The sequence below is a fragment of the Eretmochelys imbricata genome, chromosome 10 (genome assembly GCF_965152235.1).
Source record: "Eretmochelys imbricata isolate rEreImb1 chromosome 10, rEreImb1.hap1, whole genome shotgun sequence".
In the NCBI taxonomy this organism is placed as follows: Eukaryota; Metazoa; Chordata; order Testudines; family Cheloniidae; genus Eretmochelys; species Eretmochelys imbricata.
Window position 1 is genome coordinate 47,443,055 of NC_135581.1, and position 22,663 is coordinate 47,465,717.

At 45.3% G+C, this 22,663-nt stretch overlaps 1 long non-coding RNA gene across 2 annotated transcripts; it reads left to right on the top strand.

Annotated features, from left to right (window-relative positions):
- Nucleotides 1–1,795: 1,795 nt before the first annotated feature.
- LOC144271442 (uncharacterized) lies at nucleotides 1,796–21,727 on the top strand. Of its 2 annotated transcripts, XR_013347350.1 has the most exons (4): nucleotides 1,796–4,881; nucleotides 6,805–6,952; nucleotides 19,804–20,352; nucleotides 21,235–21,727. It is a non-coding gene; the product is annotated as an uncharacterized LOC144271442 (long non-coding RNA). The 2 variants fall into 2 exon arrangements; XR_013347349.1 differs by having other exon boundaries at nucleotides 1,799–6,952.
- Nucleotides 21,728–22,663: the final 936 nt, after the last annotated feature.

The following is a 22,663-nucleotide window of genomic DNA, read 5'->3' on the forward strand; positions in this document are numbered from 1 at the left end:
GCTCAAGCTCAAAGAGGGACAGAAGATGCTTTAATAATATTTGATTTTGTTTGTAGTTTTAATTCTTTTGAGGGGTTCCCGGGATGGGAGAAGCCCTCGGTTTGCTACCCTGAAAAGAAGACTGTGACTCCATTGAGTTTCTGCTTGATTTTTAAAGACTTTGCTGCTGGCCCAGATGAACCCAAAGCAAGGGCCTTTGAAGAGGCCAGCTGAGAGAAGCCAGCTTAGGGTCTGACCAGTTACTTAAATACACTGGAAGGGTTTAAATTTGTTTAGTACTTTGGCCAGAGAGAATGGGAGTGATCAACTCATGCAGGAAAAGCCAGGGAAACCCACTCCAGAAGAGGGAACAGAGGCAAGGAGTTGACCAAGAAGGGATGCAATGGGGCGACCATGCCTGTGACAAAGATGAAGAGTCATTTAAAGAAACAGTAGGACAGTACAGGGAAGATCACAGAGTGATAGCAACTTTATAGTGATGGAATTGTGTAAAGATGACCAAATGTGAGAGGTGATTCTCCTGTATTGGCAGACCCAAAGGAAGTACCACAACAACAGAGGATATGATTTCTTTGGAGATGGTTTGCTGAAGGACATAGTGAAAAATAATTCAAGGTTGTTGGTGGTGTTCACAGAGCAGCTGCAAATGGTGGAGCACTGCTTCTGTGCCCAAGAAATGAACATTGACTGCTGGGATTGCATCATAGTGAAGGTTTGGATGATGAGCAGTGGCTGCAAAACTTTTGGATGTGAAAGCCCAAGTTCCTGGATTTGTGGGCTGAGCTCCCTCCAGCGCATGGTCACCAGAACGAGAGCTGCATTGACAGCGAAGAAGTGAGTGGCGGTTGCACTCTGGAAGCTCACAATGTCAAAATGCTACTGCTCAGTGGGAAATCATTTTGGAGTTGGAAAATCCACAGTTGGGGCCGTTGTCATGCAAGTGTGTAGGGCCATTAGCTGTCTTCTGCTACACAGGACTGTGACTCTTGGCAATGTGCAAGAAATAGTGGATGAGTTTGCAGCAATGGGGTTCCCAAACTGCAGGGGAGTGAGGGAGTCCCTATTTTGGCATCAACCCTCCTTGCCCCAGAGTACTCAATGGAAAAGGTTACTTTTCTATGGTTATGCAAGCATTGGTGGATCATTGGAATGCTTCACCAATATCAATGTGGGCTGGTCAGGGAAGGTGCACGATATTCGCATCTTTAAGAACACAGGACTGTTCAGAAAGCTGCAAGCTGGGACATTCTTTCCCAACTGGTGGGTGCCCACTGGCAATATTGAAATGCGGCTGCCAACAGTGATTCTGGGGGACCCAGCCTACCCCTTGCTCTCCTGGCTCCATACACTGACCACCTCTACAGCACTAAGGAAGGATTCAGCTACCAGCTTAGCAGGTGCAGAACGACCGCTGAATGTGCTTTTGGTAGACTGATGGGACACTGGCATTGTTTACTCTCTACATTGGATCTCCGTGAGAAAAATGTCCCAATGGCTATAGCTGCCTGTTGTGTCCTGCATAATATCTGTGAAGCAAAGGAGGAAAAGCTGCCTCCAACGTGAAGAGATGGAGTGGCTCTCTGCTGACTTTGAACACCCGGACACAAGGGCTATTTCAGAACCCCAACGTGGATCTATGTGTTTGAGGGAGACTCTGAAAGAGCACTTTAACAGTCAGCTCCAGTAGTGTTTTCTGCTGGAGTTTTGGTTTCTGCTTAGGATTGGGTAGTGCCTGCTGTACATTTATAAATATGACTGTGTGTTTTCCTTAAGCTATCAATAATGTGACGCCCTTAAGCTATGAATTGTGTGGTGCTTGCTGTACATTTATAAATATGACTGGGTGCTTTCCAGAAGCAGTGAATTCTGTGATGCTTGGTGTACATTTACAAGTACTGTTTCCTTTGAACACCGTTCTGCGATATATGTTGGAACTAATAAAGGTAATTTGATCCTCCAAAAATAGAACTTAAATTGGTAGGAAAAAATACTGCAGAAAATAATGTGCAAAAAAATCCACAGGCAATGTTTTATGAATTTTTTAACATAACTTCATGAGGTGCAAATTTAAAATTAGAAAGGAAGGAAACATTTAAGTCCATTTGAATCCACAAATGTAGTCCGTCGTGGGTATACACACACCAACTGTGGTTGTCACAGGTCAGTGTTATATGAAGCTGTGGTTTTCCTTGCTGTCTTCCAGTGTGGAGTGGTGTGGGTACTGGTGCACCCCATTATGCCACATAGTATGTTCAGAGGGTTTAGGCATTCTTCAAGAACTGCAAAGAGTGGAGAGTTCTGGATTTTTGGACCTGTAAATCAACCAGGATCTGAAGCATTTGGGTTTGCTACTTGAGAAGACCCATTATGTCCTGGTGCATTTCCCTCTCCTTTTCCTGATGGAACGCCTGGGCTTTTTTCCTATCTTCTGTGTCTTTCTACATGCTGTCGGTCATATGGGCCCTCCAGATCCATTGGTCACAGTCTGATGCTTGGCTTGCAGGACCTTGCGAAACACGTCCTCAGCCGTCCTCTTCTTTCTCAACAGGATAGGCTTTCTGCGGGTGTGGAGGGGGCACCCTGAAGGTCGTGACACCAGAAGCTCCTCATAAAAACAGACAGATACTGTGATTTACAGTCGCAATGGAAAGGGAAAGAAAACTTTCAAACTCCCTCTCCTTATTCCCATCAACAATGTTAATGTGACTTGCTTATTGACACCAGCTTTGGAGCACCACAGCACAGCACCACTCTCGACCCCAGCTATAGTGAGTGATTTTCTGTTGCACAAAGCTATAAAATTTTCATCCCTATTCCATGGATCTAAGCATAAACCAATGGCACTGACTATTGGCACTAGTTTCAACAGAAGGTAGTGATTTTAGCTGATATCTCACTATGAAGGAAACAAAGGTACAGAGAACACAGCTGCTGGCATCCTGAAGCTGCCCAGGCCCATATGCCACTAGCCTGTTTACTGCAATGTCACCAACCAAACTCATCACAAAGTGGTGTGAGAAAGTGTCTTACCGTGGAGGAAGAAATAAGTCAGCCATTCCTAGAAATTTTTGGGAGCAGATTGCATAGTATCTCCTTTCATGGCGATCTTTCAGGAGGATAAAAGGTACATTTTTATGCATATAAAAAGTGCTCCAGATGGACCCCACCCTGCCTAACCCAACAGGGGAAAGGAAGGCAGGTGCCAACTCTACCTTTCTTGGTTGTACCTCCACCTCTTCTTGTACAAATAAAACAATGAAAAGTTGATACCTTTGTCTTGTTAACTTGGGGATGGGCCAGGCACCATCTTTAAATTTCAATGCTCTAAGGAAAAATATATGCGCACTCCCGAGTTCTCTTCCCCTTCATCAGGCTGATCTGTGCTTGCCTGGTGGGACTGGCTAGACTGTGGCAGAGACTCAAACAGATCCTGGCACGCAGCATGGCTAGAGTCCCCTGCAGTGTTTCCCTCCCCTCCCCTCACTGTTCACAACAGGGGTCTCTATCTCGGGCTCCTCTGAAGCATCCACAGGGGTCTGTGGGGTGCTGGTGGAGTCTCTGCCAAATAAGTTCCTTGTAGAAGCAGCAGGTCTGTGTCTCAGCACCAGATCTACTGTTGCGCTCCCCGCCTTGTGGTATCCCTGGTGAAGTTCCTGGACTTTCACATGACACTGCTGCTCATCCCAGTCATACTTCTTTGCCTATATCTCCAGGCAATCTGCTGGTAGGTGTCCATGTTTCCACAGCTGGGCTGTAGTTATGCTTGCGCAGCCTCTTCTCCCAGCCGGTCTAGGAGCTCTAATAGTTCCTGTTCACTCCAGGCAGGAGTGTGTCTAGTGGAGCTGGCATGGTTGCCATACCACAAGAGAGAGCTGCTAGGTGTGCTGCCAAGGAGGGCAGTCAGGAAAAGGCATTTCAGAATGTGGGGAGAGGGTTGCTTCTGGCCTGTGACTCCTGGGCAGTTGAGTTTACAATGGTGATCAGAGAATGAGGCATTGTGGGACAGCTGCTGCAGGATTGTGAGGGTTGACACAGGTCATGCATTGTCTATGCTTGCACTGTCATCCTCAGTAGGTCAACCATAGCTCTACGCTATTTGGGGAGGTGGTTGCAGTGCCATAATGGGGCAGTTACATCAGCCTGAAACAAATTTGTGCATAGACACATGCACAAATAGATCAATGCAAAGTGACTTACATGGAACTAACTTTGTAGTGTAGACCAGGCCCTAAAGTAAAAAGCGCCTCTGAAAACATTTTAAAGTTCTCCAATCCCTTTTTCTCACTTGTTCTGCAGAGCAGGGATGTTCTCTCACCCTGCCTTGGGGCATGTCTATGCTTGCCATTTAAAGCGGAAAAAGTCCCTTTTTTTGTGCAAAAACCATGGGAGCGTCTACACTCTCCAATGACATTTTGCAGTGAAACTCAGATGTTTCACCACAAAAAGCAAACCACCTCCATGAGAGGCATATAGTTCGTACCAGTGATGCTTTTGCGGTGACGTGCAAGTGAAGACACATTCTTCCCAGTGGCGTAGCCAGGTGGAGAGAAGAGGGGGAGCGGACATAAAAAAAGGCACCACCTGCTTGGACTCACCCGGCGGCGCTCCGGGTCTTCGGCGGCACTGAAGGACCCCCTGCCGCCGAAGTGCCACCGGAGACTGGAGCGAGCGAAGGACCCGCTGCCGAAGACCCAGAGCGCTGCTGGGTGAGTAAAAATTAAAAAGGCGCCACGCCCGCTTGGTGGGAGAGCAGCCGCTGCCCTGCTCCCTCACTAGCTATGCTCCTGATTTTTCCTGTTTACACAGCTTTTCGCCTCCGCAGGATCTCCCACAGTGCCTGGGTGACCACTCTCGCCAGCAGCTCTGCCGCTCTGACGCCAGGTAAACAGACATCCACCCCTCCCCCTGTAAAGCCCCGGGAACTTTGAAACTCCCGTTTTCTTGGCAAGGGCTCACTGATCTGGCCAGGTGACAATGCCTGCTCCACGGAGCCAACGATCCCCTGCTCCCCTGGAGCAATGCTGAGCTACTGGAGCTTATCCGTGTTTGGGGAGAGGAGGCTGTGCAGGGACCCAGGATGCCCCGCAATCAACACCCCTTTCCCACAAGACCCATCGTCAAACTGGAGAGAGCTGCACTGTGGGATAGCTGCCCTAGAGCACTGCTCTCATCCGCGATGGAAGTGCTGCTCATGTAAACACTCTCTGACACCTGAGGAATTAAGTGAGTACACAAACCAGCACTTTTCTTTCACCGGTTCCCTGTCACCGGTGAAACTTACAGCGCAAAAACTCCGCAAGTGTAGACTTACCCTTGGTTGGAAGGATTCTCTCTGTCCCTTCATCCTTAGAAGATGAGCACATGACCCTTCAGACTTTTTTTTACAGTGTTGTGTACAACACCTAGCACACAAATGGGGCCCTGTTCTGCATGGAGCCTTTGGCTGCTGCCACAATATAAATAGTAATATTGTTGTGCTGAAAGGCGTTAACGGCTGCCAACAGGTCTGAAACACAATCACAGACTTTGTTAAAACCTGTGTGTGTACCAAGCACTCTTAACTTGCCTTGTGTGGTTGAGGTGCAGCACTGGGAAAAAAACCCACCTCCACGAGGGGCGAAGCTCCCAGCTCTGGGGCACTGTTTACACTGGTGCCCGAGACTTGCTGCACTCAGGGGGGAGGTTTTTCACCCCCCTGAGAGAGAAAGTTGCAGCACTGTTAATTGCCAGTGTAGACAAGCCCTTATATGCTCCACAGAAGGAGCAATCAAGCTTCTTTGTGTAGTAAACAAAGCAATGGCTGCATGGCGGGCCCTGAACTAGCCCCAGTAGATTAACAGGGCAAATGCAGGGGCGACAGGCTTGTCCTCACCTACAGCATAGTGCAGCTTTGATGCTGTGGTGCTTTAGTGAAGATGCTAGGACACCGATGGGAGAGCTTCTCCCTTCAGGGGAGTTAATCGACCTCCCGAGAGGCAGTAGCTACAGCGCTGTCCAGGGTGGGGGGGATGGATTTTTCACACCCCTTTGTGATGGAGTTATACTGATCTAGATCTGCATAGTAGACATGGTCTAAGAGATCGGTTGTAAACTGTGTGTGTTGAAGAAAGCCCGGTAAAGGAGTGAGAATGTGACTGTGAGAGGAAGCAGAGGGACATAGCTTCTTGGGCACAGACCTTGCTGGAGAGGCTAACTTGGGGATTTCCAAGCAGGGAAACTGCCTACGGTTGTTTGTTTCTGCTGTGTTCAGGGAGACAGGCCTGGGGGTACATTCTTTGTAGGTAAAAAGATTACACCAAGTGTACACTGACACAAACCCCAGTTTCTCAGCCGAACGGAAATGATGCTGCTTGACTGACTGCCCGGACCACTTTGACTACAAGCTTCAGTCCACCTCTTCCCAAAGGGGGCTCTGTGCAGCTGCAAAGCCAGTTCCTCATTCCTGAAGACTCAGCAAAGACCTTTCCAGTGCGCAGGCCTTGTGGGTGGATAACTTGGGGACAAAACTAGACTCGAGCTCCACCCATAGGTATTGTTTTTATTCCTGTAGTGCCCAGAAGCTGCAACCAAGATCAGGGCCCCATTGTGCTAGGCACTGTGCCAACACATAGTGAGAGTCAACCCCTGCCTCAGAGAGCTTAGAATGTAGAGAAGATAAAGGGTGGGGGAAACTGAGGCACAGCAAGGGGACGTGACTTGCCCAAGGTCACCCATTAGGCCAGTGGTAGAGCTGAGACAATAACTCAGGTCTCCTGAGTCCCACCCTTTTGTGCCTTTTCATAGCACTTACCTTCTTTGTTTTAGAAGCTGATGGAAACTGATCAGAGCAGTGTGCCCTGTCTATTGGCCTGGGAAAGCCAAAGTAGTCCATCGTGCTGTGTCCCATTTCCTTCTCCCTGCCGTGGTTTTCCGTTGACTCTAGTGATGGTCGGCTGTGAAGTCTCTGACACAGGTGAGGAGCCTGTCATGCTATACTATCAAATTACAGTTTTATGCTGGAACACAGGATTAAGCAGATTTTCACTTAGTGCTTAAATTCAGCAGCTCAAATTAACTATTAGCCAAACTCTTAGCTGAGATTGTCAGACTCGTGCATAAAAGGCTAGTGATAGTTCTCCCTCATTAGATGTTGCTTACAGAGACTCATTTGTCGGAGGTTCCACAAAAAAGAGGTGCAGGATCTGGGAGCAGAGTGGATCCTCTGAATCCTCCTTCCTTCTCAAGGGTCAGTGTTATGTTCTCTCTCTGTTAAAGCCCTGCATCTATTGAAAGAACTTGAGCTTTTTAGGTTTGTTCATGTTTGTGATGGATTTGGTGTATGATTTGCCTTCTCAGCTCATCAGAAAGTAGGGGATTCTGTACTAGTTTCTAGTCCAGTTCTTATTGGCACTGGACCCCTTACATTGGACAGTCACTATAACTTTGGCTCAGAGCTGCACTGTATTTAGGATTGGAAGGAGGGATTCTGGTAAGAGATCTGGATGATTAGCCGAAGTCTCAGATACACTCTGACTTCCTTAACATAGGATAGGGTGTTTAAACTAGCAAAGTTAACAGCTGTGTTCCATTGTGGTGGTTTCAGAGCTCATTCTATATGGATTTATATGCTCATTCTCTCAAATGGTTCTTAATCTAGTCTACTCTGTACTCTATTCTGCATTTTAACTTCTGATCTGCAATTTATGGTTTTTCTCAGTCATCTTTGTGGTATTACTTTCCAGCTGCAGCATCCTTTCACTCTCAGGTCCTTTACAGGTCTTCCCCCAGTTATGTTATAGATAAAAAGCCAGCTTAGCTACAGAATTATTTGATAAGGGAAGTCCTTGGGTCTTGAGACCAAAAAGCTTTGTACAGACTAGTCAGCAGCAATTACAGCGATATCTCTGCTTTGAACCAACTAACTCCCAATTAAAATGTGCAGGTGCAATGATCACCCACAAAAAATTCTTCCCAGAAATAATGATGCTTAATTAGGAACGTGAACTCCCTGGGGACATGCTCCTCCATGTTAATGTTCTGTACTGAGGCCTGGGTTTGATTTCCCAGTCTGGAGCCATCGTCGGTGGTGGCAGTGAACAGAGCTGCTTGCCCCTGCCAGGGGTTGTGCTCATTGATGGAAAAAATCTAGGTCTGAATAAACATGCAGACTGAGGCCCTGATCCTGCAAAAATGAACTGAGGGTCTTATTTTAAGCCCAATGTTGTGATGACATTCTTTGGAGGAGCATGTAGGCAGGTTACAATACTGTCTGCTGTAGGTTTTGGGAGGAGGATAGTCCAGTGGATAAAGTACTAGCCTGGGCCTCAGGAGACCTATTTTCAATTACCTGATCCACTGTAGCCTTCCTGGATGACCTTGGGTAAATCACATAGGCCAGGTCTACGCTCAGAAGTTAAGTCGACCCAGCTACATCACTCGGGTGTGCAAAATCTACACTCTTGAGCAAAGTAGTTAAGATGACCTAAGCCCCAGTCTACACAGTGCTAGGTCTATGGAAGAATTCTTCTGTCAATCTAGCTACTGCCTCTCGGGGAAGTGCATTAAGTAGGCCAATGAGAGAACCCCTCCCATTGCTGTAATGAGTGTCTACACCAAAGTGCTACAGCGGTGCAGTGGCAACACGGCAGCTGTAGTGTGTCAAATGTAGACAAGCCCTGAGTCTCTCTGTGGCTCACTTGCTCATCAATAAAAACAAGATAATAGACTTCCCTACTTCACACAGGTGTTCTAGGGATAAATGCATTAAAGAGAGTGAGGTCCTCAGATACTGTAGTAATGTAAGTACCTAATAGACTAATAGTGCTCATGAGAAATTTCTTGACCAACTCTTAAGACACTCAGAACTACGTTTTATTCACGGGGCATTGTAACTACCCAGTCTAGAGGTCTGCTCAGGCCTGATTTTAAAGCCTGACCTAGACCATACCTGGGAGAAACACAAGAATGTCAAATGCAGTATAGTTGTAGCCATGTCAGTCCTAGGATATTAGAGAGGCAAGGTGGGTAAGTTAAGATCTTTTACTGGACCAATTTCTGTTGGTGAGAGAGAGAAGCTTTCGAGCCACACAGAGCTCTTCTTCAGGTCTGGGAAAGGTTCTCTGAGCCTCCCAGCTAAATGCAATGTGGATCAGATTGTTTAGCATAAGTAGTTAGCACTAGGGCTGTCAAGCGATTAAACAAATTAATCACGTTTAATCGTGTGATTAATCACACTGTTAAACAATAATAGAATACAATTTATTTAAACATTTTTGGATGTTTTCCACATTTTCAAATATATTGATTTCAGTTACAACACAGAATACAAAGTATACAGTGCTCACTTTATATTTATTTTTGATTACAAATATTTGCACTGTAAAAATTAAAAGAAATAGTATTTTTCAATTCACCTAATACAAGTACTGTAGTGCAATCTCTTTATCATGAAAGTTGAACTTACAAATGTAGAATTGTGTACAAAAAATAACTGCATTCAAAAATAAAACTGTGTAAAACTTTAGGGCCTACAAATCTACTCAGTCCTATTTCTTGTTCAGCCAATCACTCAGAGAAACAAGTTTGTATACATATGCAGGAGATAATGCTGCCTGCTTCTTGTTCACAATGTCACCTGAAAGTGAGAAGAGGCATTCACATGGCACTGTTGTAGCCGGCGTAGCAAGATATTTACACGCCAGATATGCTAAAGATTCATATGTCCCTTCATGCTTCAACCACCATTCCAGAGGACATGCGTCCATGCTGATGACAGGTTCTGCTCAATAATAATCTAAAGCAATGCGGACCAATGCTTGTTCATTTTCATCATCTGAGTCAAATGCCACCAGCAGAAGGCTGATTTTCTTTTTTTGTGGTTTGGGTTCTGTAGCTTCTGCATTGGAGTGTTGCTCTTTTAAGACTTCTGAAAGCATGCTCCACACCTCATCCCTCTCACATTTGGAAGGCACTTCAGATTCTTAAACCTTGGGTCAAGTGCTGCAACTATCTTTAGAATCTCACATTGGTACCCAGGGCTGTCCCTAGGGGGTGTGGGGCCTGGGACAAATCAGCCTCTGCCAGTTTGGGGGCCCGCTCTGCATCGGCGGCTTGGCCAGCAAGATGTATCTGGCCTGGTGGTGGGCCGCCTGCTGCTGCTGGCAGTTGCCGGCGCCTACTGCAGGGCTATTGTTGGCAATATAGCGCCATGGCTGCTCAGGGCTCCGGCCAGGGTGAGCGACTCGCTGCATCAAAAGGCGGGCGGCCAAGCCGGGGGCTGTCTCTCCTAACTGTCAACAAGACGGCAGGCCCTGCGGAAGTGATGGATTTGTCTTCCGGCAGTGGTGCTGGAACATTTTTAATAGGGGTGCTGAAAGCCAGCCCTAGTTCCCGTGCCTATGTCTTCTGGGACCGACCATGCTAGCCAATCGCACCGGCTTGCAGGGTCCCCCCAAAGCACGGGGCCCGGAGCGGTCAACCCAGTTCGCCCTACCCAAGGGACGGCTCTGTTGGTACCTTCTTTGCATTTTACCAAATCTGCAGCGAAAGTATTCTTAAAATGAACAACATGTGCTGAGTCATCATCCGAGGCTATGTAACATGAAATATATGGCAGAATGCAGGTAAAACAGAGCAGGGGACATACAATTCTCCCCCACGAAGTTCAGTCACAAATTTAATTAACACATTATTTTTTAACGAGCATCATCAGCATGGAAGCATGTCCTCTGGAATGATGGCCGAAGCACGAAGGAGAATATGAATGTTTAGCATATCTGGCACGTAAATACCTTGCAACGCCAGCTAAAAAAGTCCCATGAGAATGCCTGTTCTCACTTTCTGGTGACATTGTAAATAAGAAGTGGGCAGCATTATCTCCCGTAAATGTAAACAAACTTGTTTGTCTTAACGATTGGCTGAATGAAAAGTAGGACTGAGTGGACTTGTAGGTGCTAAAATTTTGCATTGTTTTGTTTTTGAGTGCAGTTATGTAACCAAAAAAATCTACATTTTTAAGTTCAACTTTCATCATAAAGAGATTGCACTACAGTACTTGTATTAGGTGAATTAAAATATACTATTTCTTTTGTTTTTTACAGTGCAAATATTTGTAATCAAAAATATAAAGTGAGCACTGTACGCTTTGTATTCTGTGTTGTAATTCAAATTAATATATTTGGAAGTGTAGAAAACATCCAAAATATTTAAATAAATGGTATTCTATTGTTTAACAGTGCAATTAATCTCACGATTAATCATGGTTAATTTTTTTAATTGCTTGACAGCCCTAATAATAATATAAAGTGAGCAGTGTACACTTTTTATTCTGTGTTGTAATTGAAATCAATATACTTGAAAATGTAGAAAAACATCCAACATATTTAATAAATTTCAATTGGTATTCTATGGTTTAAGAGTGCGAATAAAACTGTGATTAATCGTGATTAATTTTTTTTAGTTAATCGTGTGAGTTAACTGTCATTAATCAACAGCCCTAGTTAGCACATATTGTCTCTCTCACCAACAGAAGTTGGTCCAATAAAAGACATTACCTCCCCCACCTTGTTTCCCCCGAGAGTGTCAAGTCGTTTTTAGACCCAGCTTGACCCAAATCTGACATTCCTCCCGGAACCAGTGTCAGTTCTGCGGCTTCGTCCTTGGGGCTTGGCCTGGGAGGAGCTTCCTGCTGCCGATCCCCGTGCCAACTCCTGCTACAGGGAGCAGTGAGGTGGCAGTGGCTGGCAGGAGCTGGGCATGCAGCCACTGCAGCGCCGACCCCACCGACAGGAGGAGGTGAGCACGGACGACCCAACCTCAGCCTGGGAGGGTTGGGTTGTTTTCAGACCCAACCCAACCTCGTTTTGACACTTGTATTTGGGTCCTGTTGGGTCAGGTTGGGTTGCAAAGCTCTGGAGTATGAAGTCCATTCAAAGAAGCATCACAGCCCAGGTGTATACATTACATAAAGGCCATTTTTATGGTTCACAAAGTAGAGAATCTTGGCAAAGGAGAAGTCACCCTGGTTTTCTTCTTAGAATTAGGAAAGAACTGATTGAGTGTGAAACTACAGGAAGGAAGCTTGGGGCAGTGGCCACAAACTACTCACGCTCATAACACTAAGGAATGGATTGACTGAGCACAGCACTACAATGTGGTAGTCTTCAGCTAAGCAAATTCTGGAGGATGAAGCTATCTAGTGAGCAAGATGCGTTAATGGGGGGGTTTAGATGATTAATATTGATGAGAATGGAAATAGGCTGGAAGATCCTAAAGGACATCATAATCAAATCACATCAAATGTTGGCTGCAAGGACCAGTAGCCAATAAGTTGTAAATAAGGACGGCTCAGAGATGGGAGGTAAAAGTAACTTGAAATGGAAACGGGAAGAGACATGGGAAGAATGCCCCATCAGTTAAAGGTGACTCACAGAATGAAAATGACAACTGAAGTACTCCCAGGCACCACTGCGTTCAGATGCCATGAAAATGGTTAAGTAGAAATACACAGAAAGAGAAACCTCGATAGTATTGAATAAGTGCATAAGAACCGCCAGACCTGTGAGGCCATATAGTCCAGTGTCCTGGTTCTGACTGGGGCCAGCACCAGCTGCTTCAGAGGAAGGTTTAAGAACCCAACGGTAGGCAGATGTGGGGATAATCTGCTCCCCATGAAGATCTCACCCTGATCTTTAGTACTTAAAAGTTATCTTAAATCCTGAAGCATGAGGTTTTATGTCCCTTCCAAAACTTGTTAGCATTAATGATTATACCTTTGGATATTCTTTTTACCCATATAAAAAATCAAGTTCCTTTTTTGAGTCTTGCTAAGTCCTCAATGACATCCTGTAGCCATGACTTCTGCAGTTGAATTATGTGTTGTCCCCACTAATCATGCTGTGGAAAGCATGAAGTACACAAATCGGGTTTGACTTTGTTTTTAAATTCCTTTTCCCCACAAAATCCTCTCGGTGTTTCCTGGTTCAGTGAAGAGATCCTACAGTGTGCCTCAGTTTCTCCATCTGTAAAATGGGGGTAATGATATTTCCTCCTTTGTTAAAGTTCTTTGAAATGTCCTGATGAAAAAGTGCTATATAAGAGGAACTAGTGTTATTTATTTTTTCAGTGTGACATCCCAGATATCAGAGTATTTATAACAAGACACAGTGATGCATTCTGGGATACCTTTAATGAACAAAGAAATACCAAAGGTGAACTCTTGGCCTTATTGAAGGGAGTTTTGATATGGACATTGATTTAAATGGGTCCAGGCTTTCACCTCAAGAGTACATCACAACGTGTGCGCATTGAGGAGGAGAAGCAGTTATCCTGCCCTGGCTGAATGAGGCTACAGTGATTCTTTTCCAACAAATTTCTCCGATTCACTAGAGCAGCAAAGCATGACAGGACATGTATTGTTGTGCTGGAATCACACTCCCGGGGTGTGTCTGGGAACCACTTAAGAAGGGTTATTATGGTCCAAACAAAACAAATATCTCGTGCCCTGGAGCATCAGATTGTGATAACATAAATCTGAGTTGGAGACAGTCGTGTATTTTTGATACTCTTCCCTCTAGGCTTCTCACTTACAATGCTTCTACTGAAATCGCTTTTTACAAACAAAAGTAACTTTTTTCATAAAAACATTTCCTCTATGAGAAATAGTTTGAAGGAGGAGGGTGGGAGGAAAGGCTTTTACAGAAAGGTATCTCCATCCAGGCTCGCGGAGGTGAGAATTGACAGAGCACTTGCCCACAATACACATCCATGTATGTCTGGTGTTCTTGGCCCCAAGCGCAGACAGGGAATAAAGCCTCATTCTCATTTATACTAAGGCCCCTTTACTTCACTCTGGCAGTTCAAAGGGGCTTTAACACGGGCATAAATTACATTTACTCCAGTTTACTGCCAGGACCTTTGTGTAAGTGAGCATCAGCTGCTCATATCCAGACTCAGGAAAGTATATTGGAATTCACCAGCCACCCAGCTAAGGTCCATCCTGTTTCTACACCCTTGAAAGGAGCAGAGGGTCTGCTTCTCAGTTACTCTGTTCTTGTCTGTGAGACGGGAAGGGCCTTGTATTATGGGGCCACGTAGGGACTTACCCTGTCCCTGGTGTAAGTGAGAATTGGGGAAACTGAAATTGGCACATTCTGAACCAGATGGAGGAGGATACTACTTGAACCGTGGTGGAGTGCGCATTGATGTTTGGCGGGAGAAGTACACCAGCTAGTTGGAGCTGTAAAAACTGGTCACTAATGCCCAAATGGTGGAGCTCTTGACTAGAATATGGAAGGAGATTTCATTTTCATTTTTGCATTAAGCAAAACTGAGTGAGTCGCTATCATTAATTTCCTCAGTTTACACGGGCAGCGATAAATATCTGTACCTGACTTATGGTATTGGTGGCTTCCGATGGCTGAGCACGGTATATATAGACATCTCAAGTGAAGAGTCAACAAAGATAAAAAGTGTGCTATTGCTGGAAAGCATATGAAAAGAATGAGAACGTGCCAGAAGAAGTGACTGAGACATGCTGGGAAGCACTAACAGTGTGTTTCATTCCAGAGAGAAATCTGTCATGTGCCAGATACCTGTTTTGGAACCGAGCACAACACCAGACAGAATCCATAGACAAATTCACCACACAGCCAAGAACTTTAGGAAAGGCTTGCGGCTTTGCTGACCTGGAAGATGAAGTTAAAACAGAAGATAATTGTGATCTATCTTAATTATAATAACTATAATTATTAATAATTAAGATTTTATGATTATCTGGACAGTTAAAGAGACCTGATGGAACTCCAGCAACACTTCAGAGGACTTAAAATCTTGGCACTTCTTGCCAAAGACAATGAGTCAGGCATGAACAAACTGCAGGTGTGCCGTATAAACACAAATCATAGAGCAGTGATAAGATAGAGAACCTTTTGCTTATGGCTTGTCTGCAAGGGGTCATTGACTGGAATAGCTATTGAGGAATAAGCTATTATTCAACAGCTATTTTGGAATGGCACCTGTGATAGGTTATACAACCCTTGGGGCAAGGATGGACACCTCTCTTGTCTAGGACCTCCTTCCCCGAACAACAGTGTTCCTGGAGATTAGTTTCAGAGTTCAGGGCACAGCCCTCCTACTGTGGCTCTTAGGGAATCTCCCCCATCCCTAGAGGTGAAAAGTACTTCAAATGAAAAAAGCAAAATACTTCCACAGCACATAAAAGGCAGTGACCCTGCAGCCCCATGCAGTGTAAGGGAGAAACAGTTCCTGGGAGTGGATGTGGGTGTATCCAAACACCCAGGTTGAGCCTCAGGACTCCAAAAAGAAAAGCTGGTCCCCCTTTTCCCTCAGAGGGCCTGGTCAGCCAGGGCTGTCAAGCAGTTTTTCCAGTAAGTAACGCTTGCTTCCTGGGTCTAGGAAATCTAGCTCTGCTTCCAAGTGCCACCTCTCACTGAACTGGGATGATCCTTTTAAGGGCCTGGCCCTTCCAAGGCTTGACAAGCCTCATCTGCTCCGTGGAGAGGAGAGGGGGCTAACTGTGACCAGAGCAGTTCTTTAACCCCTTCCTAACTGCCCCATCACAGTGCCCTATGTGGACATTCTTATTCTGGAATTGAAGTGTCCACATGGGGAACTATTCTGGAATCATTACTGTGGAATAGTTTATTCTGCAATAGCTAGTCTGTCAATTTTGCTGTGTAGATGAACCCTTAGAGAGAAAAAAAACATACTGCAGATATGGAATGTCAGACTCACAACAAGATACCTTCCCTGTAATAGGAAAAACATGCCAACTACAGCAAGAGAAATTCGAAAGAGACAATGAACTAGCCAGGGGGGAAAGAATCTCATTCAGGGCCCGATTTTGATGGTTTCACTCATATTGAGTAGCTCCTTTCCTCCACTGACTATTTGTAGAGTAAGGTACTATCCAACAGGAATAAGGGGATCAGAACCTGGCCCTTGGGAAAGGCACATTTATAGCACCTGAAGTTGAGACCCGTATGTGGAAATGGAACTAGTGTGTTGAGGAATCACGAGATAAAGAGGATAAATTTGTGTTGTCAGGTTGGTAGCCTTGAAAGTCCATACATAGCATTAATGCTGGTACAAACCATTGGTGAATTTCTAAGAGCTTCTGGCACATCAATCAGCCTAATAGATGATGTGCACGTTCAAAGTCTGTAGTCTGAAGCTCCACTGCAATGGGCATATGGTAGTGAAAACTCCTCTCCCATGGCACAGCTCGCTTGCAATGACTGTTGTGACATTCTCGGGGCACTCAGGACTGTGAGTCACCTTGTTATTCCCTGCATTTAGTGAGAAGGGGTCTTTCTTGTGGTAGCTGGGTGTCAGCTTCCTGACACTGCCAGACCTTCAGTTACTCAGGATCCTCCTCTGGGCTTATGCCTGCCCTTTCTTCACCTTTCAGGTTAACAGTAGGTGCACCCTGGGATGGTGTGTCCACCCCAGGCAGGACTGGAAGGGGTTAAGGTGGCCAGGTAGGCCTATTAATTCCACCAGCTGCACCTGGAGGAAGAGCCAGGGAGCAGGAAATTGACTGCAAGCAGGTGTAGCTGTGCAGGAATAGGTGGGGCCTATAAAGCCAGGAAGCTGGCAACAGACAGGGGTTCCTGCTGGGAAAGGGCAGTCATTCCCTCCATTCCCTCTGGAGGCTGCAGAGATGTGTAAGTGGCAGTTGCTCCCTTAGAGGAGGGAAGAGGGTTTGGATCTGGTACCCCCAGAGAAATGGGGGGGAACCAGGAGTTGTAGGAAGAAGTCCAGGGAAGGAGCAGCACTTGTGCACACTTAGAATAAACCAAAGTAAGTTATATTTAGGAAAAAATCAATATTTAACTAGAAAGTCGAGAGATGGAAACAAGTGGTTACAATACAAAACATAAAATGCCAACCTGGGTCTACTCTGGGTCAATGATAACCTTTCCTATCTAATAAAATAGATTCCCCCCCCACCCAAAAGAAAAAAAAAAAAGTCTGTCTTTTGCAGAGCTGGCTGATTTCAGAAAAAACAGAATACAAGTGTTCATGAATGCCCCCTGATCCCAACACCTCAAGGGGTTTCCTCAGTGAATGGATGCAGGGTGTCTTTCTTCTCACTCTGTTATACTGAGAGCAATCTTTTGTTTTTATTCATAGACAGGGTGAACCCCTGTTTTGTTGTAAAGATTCTTTTTTACTTTTAAGTGGTTTTGACTGTCCTTGTTTCTGATGATTTCCCATTGAAAGTCTTTGTATTGTGCAATGCTAAACAGTTGTGCCTGGCATTGCATCAGTGGCCAGACAGGGCAGGGTGACAACACCCCCTTGCCGGAATAGACAGTTATCGAGACATCCTGGTGACTAATCTTTAATTTTTATTCCAAGTTCATAACGCATATTTTCAATATAAATATATTGTCCCTTAAGTATTACCCATACATACATCTCACAATGATTAGGAGTCTTGACAAGTTATGAGCTTTCTGTAGACACATCATGTGATATCCCTTATGGATAAATACCCTGCAAGACGTGTTTGGTGTGATGAGTTTGTCAGATCTGAGGTGAGAGCTGTTTACAAAGAACAGGGGACTCTTTGCCAATGGGCCTCTGTCACAACTGTCTACAACTATGAAACCTCTCTAGTTGCACTATTTCATATTGACAAAAGAGCACAAGGTAATAAGCCTTATAAGTCTGGATAAGAAGTCATCAACAATCCAGGTCTTATTTAAATAGTAATTCACGGTGAAAGACCAGATTCACATATGACAGAAGATGTAAATGACCTAAGTAAATAATGTCTCATTATTTCAAGAATGATCAGGTACGTTTTTCACAATGACCAGACTGATATTCTGGTGGCACAAAATACCGCCATGTATCATTTCAAATGTTCAAAATAACCTTAGCCTTGGTGAAATTAGCCATATTTGGAATATCCAAGCAGTTGGACCACTGAATTTCTGCAGTTGACAAAACTGGAGAACTTCTAGTTGCCAATATTCACCAGGAGAAAAAAAAGTCTGAAAACAGCAATCAGGAGAGAGTGGAAGATTCATAATATGAGCTTCAGGTGACGTTATTTATCAGATAACAGGTTTGTTCTCCAAACTAGATTCAACCAAGGAATTATCACTATTTAGTGCTGGATGAAAAATCAAGACAGTGTCCATGCATGTTGGCTTCCAAAAACCTATTATATGAGGTTTCCTCTGTGGCCGAGGTCTTTCTGAATTACATACCTCAAATGATATAACCCTTCGTGAATGCCATCAGAATCAGCTTTGGCATCCTTGTAAATTATGAAACTGATTCTGCTTTAAGAGAAATAATCTTTTGAGTGTTTCAAGAGGCACAGTTTGACCATATGCAAAGAAAAGTCTCTGATATACAAAGGAAATTGAAACTGTGGAGGAATGGAAAATAGAACCTTATCCTTAAAAGGGAAACTCATCATAAAGATGGAGAAATTGAGCAGCACCAGCATATCAAGTCATTTCTAGGTCTGACCTAGCCGTTGCTCCTGCTTTATCTCTATACATGCAACTCTAAGAGCTGCCCTGCATGAGTTAAAAAGAACTTCAGCTTGTTTGGACTCCAAGTTGTAACCATGTCTTTGAAAATATCAAAAATGACTGGTTAGGGATGGCTTAAAGTTTTAGGATGATTTGAGGACATGGTTAAGGTTCCATCTTAATGGAACCATGGTGTAACCTGTTTGGTTTATACTACACTGTAACTGGGTTCCCCAACAGGGTTGCAGTATAGACAGAGCCTTTACAATGCTGTCACATTGGGTCACGTGACAATCCTTAGATGTCTGAGCTGATTGTGGGTGCTATTTCTCTGGCACTAGGGGGTGTCTACACTTTGGGCTGGAGGGGGTGATTCTCAGCTCAAGGAAACATACCTGTGCTACCTCAGCTAAAAATAGCTTGTAGCTGTGTGGCATGAGCAGCAGGGAGAGCTAGCTGCCCCGAGTACAATCCCATCTATGACTGTAGGCACATGCTTGGGGTGGCTAGCCCCTCCTGGTCCTCATGCTGCCATGGCTACACTCTTATTTTTAGCACACTAGCTCAATTAGAGCTCGCACAGGTGTGTCTCCTCGAGCTGGAAATCATACCCCAGCTTGAAGTGTAGACATTCTAATTCTAGGTGTATAATTCTTGTAAAAGTTGGTGACACAGGTTAACTGTATTGTTATGGCAGGTGTCACCAGGCGGTGCTGTTACGTACAGTCTTCCGAGTTCTTTTTCTTAGTGTGAGAGCAAATGTTCAGTCTTGGGAAGACATGCTGTGTTGTTAGATTTTGTTATGCAAGGTTCTGTGTAGTGGTAGTGGTTTATTGCATGGGAACTGTGCAAGCAGCTGAAGTTTGTTCTCTGCCGTGGTTTCTGATTAGAGTCAATTCCTGAGGCACAGTTGCTGTATGGCAGTGTCTCTCCACCTTTCCAGGCTACTGTACCCCTTTCAGGACTCTTTGCCCTGGTCTACGCTATGGGGTTAGTTTAAATTTAGCCACGTTAGGTCGATTTTAAAATGGATGCGTCCACACAACCAACCCCATTCCATCGACTTAAGGGGCTCTTAATATCCACATCTGTACTCCTCCCCGGTGAGGGGAGAGGCATTAAAATCGACCTTGCTGGGTCAAATTGTGGGGTAGCGCGGATGCAAATCAGTAGTATTGGCCTCTGGGAGCTATCCCAGAGTGCTCCATTGTGACTGCTCTGGACAGCACTTTGAACTCTGATGCACTAGCCAGGTACACAGAAAAAGCTTTTCTATGTTCCTTTTGAATTTCATTTCCTGTTTGGTCAGTGTGGCGAGCTCAGCATCACAGGTGACCATGCAGTCCCCCCAGAATCGCAAACGAGCTCCAGCGTGGACCGAAAGGGAAACACTGGATCTGATTGCTGTATGGGGAGAAGCATCTGTGCAGGCAGAACTCCAAGCAAAAAGAAGAAATGTCAATATATTTGGCAAAATCTCACAGGGCATGATGGAGAGAGGCTACAAGAGGGACACACAGCAGTGCTGCTTGAAAGTTAAAGAGCTCAGGCAAACCTACAAAAGACAAAGGAGGCAAACGGGTGATCCGGGTCAGAGCCCCATACATGCCACTTCTATGATCAGTTGCATGGCATTCTAGGGGGGACCCTACCACTACCCCACCACTGTCTGTGGACACCTGCCAGGGGAGAGTCTCACGCAACAGGGAGGAGGATTTTGTGGATGAGGAGGAGGAGAATGCGCAGCAGGCAAGTGGTGAATCCATTCTCCCCGGCAGCCAGAACCTTTTCATCACCCTGGACCCAATACCCTCTGAAGGCTGGATCCCCGACCCTGAAGCCGGAGAAGGCAGCTCTGGTGAGTGCACATTTGTAACTACAGTACAGGGTTTAAAAGCAATAGTGTTTAATGTTAATGATTTGCCCTGAAGAATTGGGATGCATTTGAGGCCAGTATAGCTACTGGAAAAGTCTGTTCACATGTCTGGGGATGGAGCGGGAATCCTCCAGGGACGTCTCCATGAAGCTCTCCTGGAGGTACTCTGAAAGCCTTTGCAGAAGGTTCCTGGGGAGGGCTGCATTATTTCGTCCTCCACGGTAGGACACTTTACCACGGCAAGCCAATAGCAAGTATTCTGGAATCATTGCAGCACAAAGCATGGCAGCGAATGGTCCTGGGTTTTGGTCACATTCAAGCAACATTCGGTCTATATCTTTCTGTGTTAGCCTCAGGAGAGTGATATTATTCATGGTCACCAGGTTGAAATAGGGGAATTTTTGTAAGGCAAGAGTAAAAAGACCCCGTTCATGCTGGGCTGTTTGCACTTAGCTAAAATAGGATCATCCTGGAGAATAGCCATGCGGTGGGGTGGGGGGAGGTGTGTGCTGCACATCCACCCGAAAACTGAAGCCCCTCCTTTTAAATGTGAAACCCAACCCACTGCTCGCTATGGGAAAGGATAGCGCTGCAGTTTGAAACCACTCCCACATGTTATGCATAAGAAGCCAACCCCGCGTACCCTGTGCCTTACCATGGCTGCCCTGGAAACCGAATTCTGTTGCCCAGCAATGTGTGATGTATACTGGCAGGTGCTCAATATAAAAGGTAAAATGCAACCTTGTACCTAAAGCACATGTGCTGTCTGCTGTGAATTGCTTGATTCACTGTAAAAGAGTATCCCTTTTGTTCTCAAAAATATATCATCTTAAATTTTACTCTCCCTTTTTATCTCCCCCACAGGTGCAAATGTTTCTACGCTCCCCATATCATCTCCGTCCCTGAGGTTATCGCAGATTAGAAGGCAAAAAGAACGCACTCGCTGGAGTCCATGCAGGAAAAGGAGAGGGAGATGCACCAGGACATAATGGGGCTTCTTGAGCAGCAAACAGAGATGTGGCAGACTCTGGTGGACCTGCAGGTCCAAGAATTCCATGCTCTCCTCTCTTTGCAGCCCATAGCCAACTCAATGTTGGGACTTTCCTACTTGACCCCCCCCCCACCGCCCCACCATTCTACATGACATCAGGGGCTGCTGCACTACCCTTGCCTCTCCACCTAAGAGGACATTAAAAACAATCACAGCTGTACATACGCTGACCTGTGAAAGCCATGGTTGGTGTACGTGTACCTGAAGTGGGAATGGCTGTTCTTTCCCTTCATTTATTAAGTTTTGCTAAGTTCTAAATGTTTTTTTTATTTGCCTGGTTCATATTACAGAATAAAACTCTGTTTTTTGGAACATAATTCATCTTTATTAGTTCGCAACATATGTTGACTGGTGCTGATCATGTCTGACAACCATCAATTTTCTGTTACTTCATTTTGTCAGAGCACCCATAACATTCTCAGATATTAATAGGTGCACTGAAAATGTTATATTCCTATACACACAGTACTCGCTACAAGATTCATGCTGGGCTGAAAAAGAGCAAGGCCAGATAGAGCACACTACAGTATCACACACTACTCTGGCTTACTATTAAAATGGTCTTTCAAAGCCTCCCTGAGATGTGTAGCTCTGTGCTGAGTTCTTCTTATAGTCCTTGTATCTGGCTCTTCAAATTCAGCAGACAGCTGCTCCACCTCTGCCTTCCACTTCAGTGGAAACTTTTCCCCATTTGCTTCACAGATATTATGCAGGACACAGCAGGCAGTGATAACCCTTGGGATATTTTTTTTTCACTGAGGTTCAATCTCCTAAATAGACAATGCCAGGGACCCATAAATGACTAAAGGCACATTAAACTGTCATTCTGCACCTACTGAGCCTGTAGTTGAAGTGCTCCTTGGTGCTGTCAAGGTGGCTGGTGTAGAGCTATGGGAGCGAAGGGGAGGCTGGGTCTCCCAGGATCACTATTGGCATTTCAACATTCCCAGTGGTAATCCGCTGGTTGGGAAAGACAGTCCCGGCTTGCGGCTTTCTGAACAAGCCTGTGTTCAAACCATCCACTGTGTCCTGCACATTGCCCAAAGTCACAGTCCTGCATAGCAGGAGATGATTCATGGCCCTGCACACTTGTATCACAACCACCCCTGCGGTAGATTTCCTAACACAAACTTGCTTCCTGACTGACTGGTAGCATTCTGATGTTGCAAGTTTCCACCATGCAGTCACCATTCGCCTCTCAACTGTCAGCACGGCTCTCATTTTGGTGTCCCTGTGCTGGAG